At 34.0% G+C, this 12,700-nt stretch overlaps 1 pseudogene across 1 annotated transcript; it reads right to left on the bottom strand.

Annotated features, from left to right (window-relative positions):
• Nucleotides 1-2,330: 2,330 nt before the first annotated feature.
• On the bottom strand, nucleotides 2,331-3,975 carry LOC147401685 (putative 6-phosphogluconolactonase 1 pseudogene; annotated as a pseudogene). The gene is made up of 3 exons (XR_015178226.1): nucleotides 3,812-3,975; nucleotides 3,216-3,351; nucleotides 2,331-2,952 (listed from the first exon to the last, which is right to left on the bottom strand). The product of XR_015178226.1 is annotated as a putative 6-phosphogluconolactonase 1 pseudogene (transcript).
• Between the last annotated feature and the right edge of the window lie 8,725 nt (nucleotides 3,976-12,700).

The raw sequence follows: 12,700 nt of genomic DNA, 5'->3' as shown, positions 1-12,700 counted from the left end.
TAGTACTTGAGCAAGAAAAGTAAGTTGAATAGGTTTCAATCTAGTTCAGACCACAACCATTTAGTGTTTCGGGTTTAAAATTTTGTTTCATCACTAGAAATCCAGAAGGTTACCTGATTGCAGTTGGTTGCAATTTTTAGTACTAGGTACTAATATTGAAGTAGAGATTCAAGTACTTGTTGTAGACCTATGTATCCTCCCAGTTGATGGCACACATTTTATTAATGAATCTGATTCAATGATGTTAGCATAGGTGTTATCTGTAGGTGCGCATGTCTTTCAAGACTTATGTTTGAAAATTCAAGGCAACTGATTGGTGGATAGGACATAAAATGGGTCGGATTTTATCCGAATTTAGCTTGTTTGGACTTGATCCGAGTTAAAAAAGGGTCAAATTTGATTTGATATCCAATGATCCAAATTGGATCAAAGTCGAATATGGATCCATCCCCATATCTACCTACATCCGAATGATATATTACTTTAAAAATTATATTCTTAAGTTTTTCAAAATATTATTTTCTACTACTTTAATACAAAATGAATTCTTATAAAATAAAAGTATTATAATCGTAACATAAAATAATATAACAATTAACAAAGAAGTATTAGTAGAAAAAATGTTGAACAATCCGGATTTAACAGACCCGACACTACTCAAATCAAGCAATTCGGTCAGGTCAAGTCAGATCACAATTAAGTGAAAGCAAAATTATGCATATTCTTGAAGGTGACACTTGGATTAGTTTCCGAAGTTATGGGGACTCCTGAGTATTCTCCTGTTTTGGCCCATTCTATGTTGTAGCACATGAATTTTTAGTCCAGCCCTTGGAAGACACATACATCATAAGTTAGAGATTTCTTGGCATGAGTTTCAACACTTTTTTTTATTGGCCGTAATGTACCTTTGCCATATTCATAAAGCCCATGATTGAAAAATATTCTATCTTTCCTTAAAGAAAGCCGAGGAAATGTTTTTTAACACCAAAATTTGGAATCTCACAAATGCCCCCTCCTTTACGTTTAAATTCAATATGCTCATTATCATCAAAAACCAATAAAATTATAATACCATGGCCTTATAATCACGTTAGTTTTCTCAGATTACAAAAATAATTCACTTAATTAATATCTTAAATTACAAAAAGGCACTTATAATACATGTGCGTTTACATCCACCTACTAATGACTTGTAATAGCAGTTTGTACATGTTGTTATTCGGCGTTGAATTTTAGTGCCACATCGGACACTCAATGTCTTGTCTCTCTCCTTATAAGTTCCTGGGCCTCTCAACTCATTGTCAATTGGTTTTGAGTTGGACCCCCAAATTTATTATGGTATCAGAATGGGCCTTTCTCTCTACCATGTCAACTCAGTTCATTCCCCGCGTGCTTTGGCCTAGTCTGGCCCACACTGTGAGGGTGTGTTGAGTTTAGTTCCACGTCGGGCACTCATTGCAATGTCTCTCTATTTATAAGTTCCTTAGCCTCTCCACTCATTACCAATTGGTTTGAGTTGGACCCCCAAATTTATCATTAGGTTTATTGGGTTGAACCCAATCAAGATGAAAAGAAGGGGGCTACAATTTGGTGAGCCCTAAAATCCTATAGAGCTTAAGTTCACTTTGTCTGAGTCGGATATTGTTGGATTCTATAAAATTTTCTATTTATGCATTTTCATTATTTGTAAGTTGGACTTGAACCCACTACCTCAAAGTTGTTTTGCACTGTGTCAAACCAACTGAGCTATGGGCTAAGCCCATGCATTTTTTGTTTAAATCATTGGAAGCCAACCATCAATTGTTTTTTATCAAAATAGGTGTCATAATATTTTAACTATCTGTTTTTTATAAAATCATGCATCTATATTTGTACATAAAATATTTAAAATTTAAAATATACTGACGGGCTGGGTTGGGTACACTCGGGCTGGATTTAAGGGGTGAAATTTGTTTTGAACCCAGTCCAACCTTTGTGGGCTCAAGATTATGGACCTAACCTCCTTTGTTTTGGCAAACCGGGCCAAGTTAGCTGGCCAACGGGCTCAATTGACACCTCTAAGACTCTAATAGCCGTATAAAATCAATAAGAAAATAAATAAATCCTATATGACTTTGCCAAATAATAAGTGATGAAAGACAAATGGGTTTTGGAGAAAAATCAAGAGTTTGGGGGGGGGGGGGGGGGGAGGGATTAATGGATTTTGCCATGACTTTAAAAATGACGTTTTTCTGTCATATTCTATTAATCTCTCCTATAAGACCACGGTCAAGATGTGATATAAGAGAACTCTCAAATGAGAGAATATATAGGAAAAAAGAGAGAGGAACCCAGAACAAGATCATCTCTAGGTCACACCCATCAGATCAGATCAGATGGTCTTCAAAATTGATTCCTAGAACGAATCTCAAGGATCATAGAAAACAGAAATCAGGAACAGAGTCATCCTAAGTATGATATCAGCTAATAATCCGACGACGTGGCAGGATCCTTCCTGCGAAGAGCAGAGGCGGCGCTTGCATCAGCAAACCAGACAAGATTGCCATCTCTGGGCGAGACCAGCTGTGCAGGGTGGGACCCACGTGACAATGAGTCCCCTAAGGCCGAAGCAAGAGCCCCACTAACTGCACTCCCGGTTGCAACGATGGCTACGTTGGCTGCAGAATTGATCACTGGAAGTGTGAAGCTGACACTCATGCAGCGATCCAGTACTGGTGCCACCCATACTGACTCTTCTTCCAAGACTGAGTGGTTTGGGTACAGCGAAGCCACGTGCCCATCACTCCCTAGCATGAGAAGTATGAGATCAAATTTTGGACAGTCGCTTGATGGTGACACTTCCACCGTTCGATTTTTGACTAACTGCCTGATCCAAAACTCGTAACTCTCAGCAGTTGACTCGGCTGAGTCACCTTGGGTTACTGAGTTAACGTGTGTGGAAGGTATAGGAAGCTGTTAATAACACGAAAACCGAAAGTTAAAGCAAATAAATGTTGACTCAGATCCTAGGGATCTATCCTGATGATTATATTTGTAATGGGCTCTTTTTATAATAAGCCCACGATGAAAAGATCCTCGAATGCTAGGCCTGGGAGCATTTTTATTAGAGGAATCAATCATTTACAATCCCAAAGAATCAAAACCAATCATGATGTGGGCCCCAACAAGTTGAAAGGTGAGGATGATGTATGAGTTGGTGTACTAGAAATATGTACCTTGCAGAGGAGATCTTCTTTGGTTCGCTTGTAGAAGCAGTCAGGATGAGTCTTTGGTACAAAGTTCTCTACAGCCCAAAAAACATGCCATTTGCACCAATGCACCGTTTTCAAGTACTCTGGCCTTTTTAGGTTCCTACGAACCCACAAAGTCAACTTATTATATGAATGTTCACTGAGTTGAATCAAAATTTAATAAAGAACTTTTCAGTATTATTATTAAGTAAAGAATTCCTCCTCCAACCCATAGCATGCAGGACGAGTTTTCAAACCTCTGGAACAACCAGTCATCATCAAGCTTAAGATTTAATCTACAGAACTTCAAACCTCTGGAACAATATTGGACTTTTTTTTTTTTTTTCAGAAGTAGAAAATGGAATTTTGACTAGAAAAATTAAGGGTTTTCTACAATGGATTAAGTAGAGGTTGGAAACGACGGAATGAAAATGAGTTGAATCATTAAAACTATGTGATTATCAGAGAGTTTTTAGTAGAAAAATCACGGTCAAAGTTAGGGTATTTAAGTCATTTTTTAGAAGTTTATAAGATAAGACCGAGGTCAAATTTTAAAAACAAAGAGAAAAGAGAAGGAGAACCGTAAGAGTTGAGCTAGATTTCCTCCAGAGAGAGCAAGAGCAAATGTTCCTCTCTCCCTAATAGCAGCATCGGATATCCGCACCACATACTCTGCAAGCGCTTTTGACAACTCTTCACTGCTCTCCGAAACTCTCACTTCTGCTTCTCTCTTACCACCCTCCATCTCTCTCTCTCTTTTGGACACCTTTCACTAAGATTTACTCCATATTTATAAGAGAAGTTGGCGTGATAGATAGTAGAGGTAGAGTGTAACTATCATCACTAAGTAATGACCGTCATCCTTAGGTCTACACCCTTGAATGTTCCTCGAGATGTATAACAAATGTGTCTCCAAGACGTCAACGGTCTGGATCTTTTTGTGTGTGTGTTTGTGGTTGGGGGGGGGGGGGGGGGGGGGGGCACTTCGATTTTTTTTACAAGAAGTAGAGACGAGATGAGAAAGAGAGAGGAGTTTAATGCCAAGTCCCCGCATAGCAAATGGTAATGTGAACAAAATTATGCCGTGACCTCAAAGATTGACCTCATTTGACACTTTCCTTACGCGGAGGTATTCTGTGCCCACCTCCACTTCAGGAAAGTGTCAAATGAGGTCACTGCAGCACGACTCGTACGTGAAGGGCAAATTTGATGTTTTCTTATACTGAAAACGTTTGATGTTCTCTCCATCAAAGTGCCTTCTACAATTAGTTGGGCCCACTAAGTTACTACTGGCCCCCCATGATATTCAAGAAAAAGTACATAAATGTTAGATTTGAGGATATAAAAAATGATCAAGTCAATTATTAGAAATCAGTCATACCTACGTCAAATTTAATGGTTAGACATCACCAATCAAGTTGAGAAAAAAAAATCAAAGAATATTTTATTTTCAATGGTGTTTTCTTGAGAGTGTATATTTATTTTTATTCAGTTAAAAAAGTATAATCTATAATCGAGAATTTTCTCTTCATAATGGAATTGGTGTGAGTATGTGGAATTGATTCAATCTTAAAGGAATCATGTAAAATCTTTATATTTTTTGTATGTTATTGCATCTTGATTTACATTCTTCTTTATTATTCTTGGATTGGTTTCTCTAAAGATAATTTAGGAAAGTAACAAAACTATTTTAGAAACTATTACGTACATCATTTCTTATACTAAATTCCATTTTATAACTATTGGTTATGTATCATCCTCTTTCTTTAATCACGTGTTTCCAATATCTTGTTAATATATATGGTTCATTGATATTTTCTTTGTTAAGGTCCTTTTACATATCGAAACACACATAAACATCTTCCAAAGGAGAAGGGACCTTACTCGGGATGTTAGAACTCTATCAAGTGTGACCCATAGACTTCACGATTTTTGCTTATTGAATTGCACAAGGATTCTATATACATAATGTATATCAATATTAAAGAGTCTCAATATTGTTAGAATTATAAATATTTTTTAAAGTTAGTAAGAGACTTTGATGGATAAGAAATTTACTAAAAGAATAACTCTAGGCCATTAACATTCATTTATAAAAAAGGATCGACAACCCCATATTGACAATAAAGAGAGAACGTACTAATTGTGGAAAACGCATAAAATAGAGAAGTCACAAGAGTGATATCAATCTATCACTAGAATCTTAGTCAATCCACATAAAGAGAAGGGAGAATGTGAGTCTAGAGGAAATGACAAATTTGATTGGAGTTTTGAAAGCTTCGAAGAACACATATATCGAAAGACACATCTCCAACGTCTTGAATCAATGATTTCGCAATAGTACAAGGTAAATACCCTTAACTCATTTTACATTGAATGAATAGTATATTTGAAATATGCAAAAGATTAGATCTTATTAGAAAAAATAAAAGTATATTAAAGTTATGCTTTAAGATTTTGAATGCATAAAATCTAACACAGAATTCATACAATTAGCTCAATCTCGATGAAATCAGTAATAGAATCTTTATATCTGTCATGAATAAAATTTTCAACTACTAGCTAGGTACTCAATCGATCTTTCTGTGAGAGGGGGTTGCATTTCGGGTCTTGTTGGCAATATTGTGAAGACTAATTAAAAGCATTAATGATGTGTCAATCTATGGGAGAATTTCGTATAGTTTCTCATAAGATGGCTTAGTAGCAAAGTTGGACTCATACTGCATACATGGTATATAAGAGAAATTGTAACACGGATGGCGACTGCAATCACTATTCGTTCTACTACAAAAGAACGTGACCTTTTTAAAGACGTTTCTTGCGATTGACACGTCTCCCTCTTCACCCACTTAAAGAATACTTAATAGACAGACCAGCTCAACGTGATGGTTATGTATTGTAAATTACTGAACTATCCTTTCCTCTTCATCTTAAAGATGGATTGGGCTTTCATAGTTAATAGTCTAAGATGGATTTTTGAATTTAAGACTTGATCCAATTTCTCGACTTGGTATTTCTTATAAATATAATTATAGATTCATATTTATTTATTCAACTCCTACGGGCCAACTTATGAGTCATTGATTTAACAAAATAAGCATTCTAGTAGAGTTTTTAAACATAGGGAATTAATTTTTCATTTCCTTGTTAGAGGTTTCTCTCTTTGATTGAAAATTCGATGAGTTACTTATAATGCAAGAAATATTAAGAAGATTAAAACAGATTAAGAATGGATCCCTGATAGAGTAAATCCATCTAACTAACTCAGACTAATTGAAATGGAAGAATAAATATTGTTATATCAAATTCAAATGATGGGCCTATGACCAACTTGATCATTGATTGAGGGTATGATAAAGGTGCATGGTCTGTCAGTGATGCCTACATTATGCATGTTTGGGCCTGTGTCACCTTGGGATCTTCTAAGAGAATCTATTTGAGGTTAAGGGACTTACCCCTTGTTTAGATTGGCTCTGAAAAATTATTTAGAAAAATATTCGATCATTTTATTAGAGATCTTTAATTAAATGAGATATATCGTATTGTTACTTTCTCATATATTTTAATTCAACCATGGTTTTTAAACTTGGTATCGCGTCTCGTCCCATTCAGTTCTGATACCGAGTTATCTCGAACAAGTTTTTCGATACGTTTGAGACGTCTCATAAGATAACTCAAAAAATTGAACGTGAGACGTAAAATTCGATCAAAAAATGACTTTGTTAGTTGGTCTCATTCAGCTTCGATACCGAGTTAACTCTGACGATAAGTCTCGGTCATGGACGAGTTTAAAAATCATGAATTTAGCTCATCAATGTCAACTTGTGTGGGTCATGTTTAAGTTTTGGGTCACCGGTATTTTTGCTCTCACATGGTTATCTCATTGGCACCTTGGACATTAAACTTGTTAAACACATATCAAGAGGTAAAGATTAATGTTCAGTGCACCCATCATTTGTGCTTAGTGCACCAATTTTTCTCAAGACATTTCACTTAGAAATGTGTTTTAAGTGGATGCATTGAGCACAAATGGTGAGTGCAAATGGTGAGTGCAGTAGTTTGGCCCAGTTAATGCTCCACAAGGGCACAAACTTTACAATAACTATTTTACGTTTTTAGCCATTGAGAACAAATAGTAGGGATATAATGGTAATTACGCATATGAACCATCGGATAACTGGTTGACAAAGTATGACAGCTGTCTCATAATCCCTCATTGGTTTGACTTTTAATCTGATGTGATAGGATTGGTAAAGGGTGGCTTTTCATCATAAAATCCTCTTTGAGTGTATTCTGCTCTGAGGGAATAGCATTATTACACTTAACTGTTACGTACTTTGCTTTATTATCTTTCCATATCTATATCTCTCTATGTTGCTACATTTGAAATAGTGGCAGACTGATTCTCGGTAAAAGAAGTGGCTTGCTATCTCCGTGAGTTGTCCGTTGGATCATTCTCGAGATTTACAGATATCCCTCCTAAGTCCTACCATCGAAAGAAGGAAACCTTATTAAAAAAAAAAAAAAAATTCCTCTAGAAGTTGTTATCATGTAGTAAAATTTTAAGAAAATTTGCAAAGGAACAATCAAGTTCCAAAAAAGCATAATTGTTTTTGTTGATTTATCAAATTTACAACTTAAGTAAGTGGGATACAAGTTATAATAAATTAAATTATTTAAAAAAGGGCAAACCTTCATTAAAAAGTCAATTTCAAAAATAATAATGTGGAGCAATAATGAGTGGAAATGTTATAAAAACTAAACCAAACCGATGGTTCGACTAGATTTTGTAACATATATAAGCAATTTGGTTAGTGAATCACAATTTTGTATGCATTATCTGTTATATATTTTTACATTCAATATATAATTCTATGAACAAATAAAATTCAAAATCTTGAATCTAAGATATATCTCAAGATTCATTCAATATAGTCATATTCATAATATTCAATAATTTAAAAAACGTACCTTACAACATTGTAATCCGATAATTGAAATATGTGATTTGTTACGCAAACAAACAATTCCCCTTTTATTATTCAATAATAGACTCACATTCTCCTCTTTGCTCTATCGTTTGGATCGACCTTAATTTTCCGTTCTTGATGAATTTCAATCCCAAAAATGCTAAAGAGAGTCTCCATATTTTTTTGACTCTTTAATGATTCTAGTTGTAAATCTAATAGGGGAGTTGATCCATTCTTATATAAAGAAAAGTAGAGAGCCTAGAGTTCTTCTTTTAGTAGGATTCTTTACCATCAATATTTCATATTAAAGCCTAATGAGGATTTTATTTAAAATCCAACGGTTAGTAGGTTTTCTTAATATTGACAACTTTTTAATTAGAATCCAACTTTGATTAAATCATTAAAAATGTATAAGCCGATTTAGGTCACCCAAATGTTAGTCTAACATTCTCCCAATTGACCCATTATGCCGATTGTGATCATAGTGTAATTTTAAAAATTGTGTTTTTAGAAATGACTCAATTTATTAGATTCTCATAAAATAATTTTATACGTAAACACGATTTTTCTCAAAAAGTCAATAACCCAAATGATTAGATATTTTAATACAACATTTCAATCAAGCCATTAATGTGAGTCATAGTAGTTGTATGTCACCATTGTCATGCTTTCTTCTATGCACTACATCATTAATAATCCTTCTTAGTGTAATCCTTATTGCCCATTTAATTTTGTCTTGTTAAGATATTTCTTGTTATCATAAATCCAAAAATCATAACATATATAAAACATAATTGAAAATAGAAAATAAACAGAAACATTTTATTTAGTACTATATTAATTTCAATTACAATTAACCACAAAATTCCATACACATTAGAATTTTCCTAAAAGTCCTATCCTAATGACATGTTCCTTATATTAGTGATAACCCCTTGGTTAATGTATATGCAATTATAAGTGTGATTTTAATATTTTCAATTGACACTAATTCTTTGTGTACTTTTTCTCTTACAATCAAGTATTTGACCTCCACATGTTTCGTAACATTTGAGTACTTGTCATTCTTGGAGAAGAAAACAATTGCAATGTTATCACAATATAGCTTTAGCGGCTTGGTTATAAAGTCAACAATCCCAAGTCTTGAGATAAAATTCCACAACCATAGAGTTTGATTTGTGACTTCAAAGCATGCCACAAACTTGACTTTCATAATAGATGAAGCAATGATGCTCTAATTCATGTTCTTCCACGATACAACTCTACCAGTTAGTAAGAATACAAAACCTGATGTAGATTTCCTACTATCCATACATTCTACGAAGTTCGAGTTTGAATAACTGATGACTTACAAATGATCTATCCTTCTGTAAGTAAGAATATAATATGTTGTTCCTTGAAGATACCTCATCACTTTATTTGCAATTTTCCAATACTCCATTCCTGTATTACTTTGAAATCTCCCTAACATCCCAAGTACAAAATTGATATCCGACCTGATACATGTTTGAGCATAAATCTAACTCCCAACGATGGATGCATACGGAATATCATTCATCTATTCATTTTCTAAGCCATTCTTTGGGCATTGTAATAAATTAAATTTATCTCTTTTTTCGATGGGTGCATCTCCTGTTGAACATGATTGCATATGAAATCTCTCTAAAACTCGATTAATATAACATTTAAGATAGCACCAACATTTATTGAGATCGATACCTAAATATCTTTATGCCAATCACATATATTATCTCACCCATATCAATTATCTTAAATTTTTTAACGAGATACTCCTTGGTCTTGTGTAACAAACCAAGATTGTTGATGGCTAACAAAACATCATCCACATACAAGACCAACATTATAAATATGTTCCAACTGATCTTTAGATATATACACTGATCAACAGTGTTTTCCATGAATCCAAAGAAGGTAATAGTATCATTAAACTTTACATATCACTCTCTTGAAGCTTCTTTAAGTCCATATATGCATATCTTGAGTCTACAAGCTAAGAATTCTTTTTTTCCTTTTCTAAAAAACCCTTTGGTTGTTCCATGTAAATCTCTTTATTCAAACTCCCATTTAAAAAAGTTATTTTCATATCCATTTGGTGTAATTCTAAGTCATAATGAGTTACCAATGTTATGATAATTCTAAGTGGGTCTTTTTTTTAAACTGGAAAAAAGGTCTTAGTGTAATCAATGTTTTCTCTCTAAGTAAAATCTTTGACTACAAGCATGACCTTGTGTGGCGTCTCGCCAAATGCTAACATAAAGTCCCATATCAGATCTCGAGACACTAGGTAGTGCCTTGAAATTTCGGCATGATCTCCTCTATTTATGTTAACATTCCAAGGCGTTCAACCTGCACCTAATAGACGATATACATTATCCTACATATATACATACAAAATATACTACTAACGAAAGCCTATATACATTTAATAACATACAATAGATCAGAGTACGAAAAGATAAACAAAATACATGATTATACAAACATTTCTCACTCTAACAAAAGTCTTAACTCTCAATACAAAATCTATAATACTCTTGGACAAATCGACACTATTAGGGGGTATAGCTCTAATACTCATCAGGTGACGAACTCTGGTTGTTTATCTGACCCACCAGATGATCCTCACTCGTGCTTTATACTTGTCTCACCAAGCTCTGAATCTAAAACTAAAAAAATGAATAAAGAAAGGGTGAGTAATAATGGTTACTTAGTAAGGAAGCAAACTATTTCTACCAATAACCTCTCATAACATGAACGAGTAAACGCATTGAATCATTTTAAAATATGCAAAGTTTTACAGAAGAAATTACGATTAACTGGTATATATAACTAGGGATGTGCAATTAAACATTTTAAAATTCAGATTACATCAATTAATAGTACGCACTATAGCATTTTCTTTTTATACAAATCTAATTGACCAAATGAAAATATTAAACATGTATTTTATTTTATATATCAAAATAAGGCAATAGATACATAATACACAATGGTGGAGTCGTAGAATTAGAGAATTAGTATTCACAACTGGATCGCTTCCAGTCGAGAAATGATATTTCATAATAAAGTATTAGTTCTTGATTTTGTGACTGGTTGTTGGTTACCATACTTGCGGGACCATTTATCCATCTCAGACTGGCCGTTTGACGTGACTGTAAGCAATAAGTCTCTTTTCGATGTGTCAGAACATTCGACTACTATAGATTGTTAGTGATCACTGATTAATCATCTTCGTCTATGCCTATCAGGCGTGCATATGATTCACAAATATACAATCTATTAATATATGACCATCTTGACATTACAAGTTCATTGGTAAAGATAGAGAGGAATAAATCTGGATTCCAGTTGTGATTTCACTCTTATACGCAACCCATAACATGTATGAGTTTGATTGTCACTACCATACATCCTAGGATAGTACACTACTCCGGATGATATGACGCACTACCCCTTCAAGCATCACAGACTTTTTAACAACTCATAAAATAGCTATATATATATATTATTTTTATTTGAAAACAAAAGATAAATTAACAATACAAGGTTGAGAATAGATATCTAGTTTTCTACCATGCAACTGTGTTCACCCGACCTAAAATAATTAATAGAATTCGAAGCCTCTACACCAACAAAATTTAAATAAACATGCAACCAATCATTATCCCTGGATATCCCTTCACCAACCTATACACATCATTACAATGAAAAATGCAGACATCACTCATTGGTTGTATTTCCTACCCGTAGCCACGTGTCAGCTCATGGAGCATGCCATGTGTAGCACTACTACCACACCGCTATCCTAGCTGATCACAGGCCCAATTTGGTATGCGTATGAGGTGTGACATCCCATCTTTTCGGATGTAAAATACAGACATCATCCCTCGGGTGTAATTTTGATATTTTACCGTTTCATCCCCTTTTTCTAATTTTCATAGTTCTTAATCTTTTGAAAAAATATTCACTTTCTGATATTCATCAATTCAGTATGAGTTCACTGAATATTAAATCATTTTTTCAACTATGAAATTCATTTTTTTCAATAACATTGAAAAAATACAAAACTTAAATCAAAACAGGGTCTGAGTGGTGCACATGACCCAACTGACGAAAATAACCTGGTAAAATATCCTACCCACATATAATTTGTTATAAAATGTAATTAAATATATCAAATATGTAAGTTCTAGCGTGAATTTGAAATAACTAATTGAATTCTATATTTTTGGAAACACATCACAAATTTTTAATAAAATCCTAAATGTAATTTTCACAATCTAAGATTACTAATAGAAATTGAGAGTTCTTTACAATCTCAAACGAAAGAATTAAAGCGCGTGCACTGAAGTCGAGACGGTTGGCACAAAAATCGAGGAGGATCGAACTTCAAGATGATTGATTTTTTAATTTGATTTGGTGATTTCGAAGATCTCGATGCCGTCGTCCTTTCTCTCTTCTATGACGGGGGACGGTTTA

This window comes from Akebia trifoliata, chromosome 5 (genome assembly GCF_017979445.1).
Source record: "Akebia trifoliata isolate Shusen 1 chromosome 5, ASM1797944v1, whole genome shotgun sequence".
In the NCBI taxonomy this organism is placed as follows: Eukaryota; Viridiplantae; Streptophyta; class Magnoliopsida; order Ranunculales; family Lardizabalaceae; genus Akebia; species Akebia trifoliata.
Note: the sequence above shows the minus strand (reverse complement) of the source record. Positions and strands in the feature narration are given on the sequence as shown.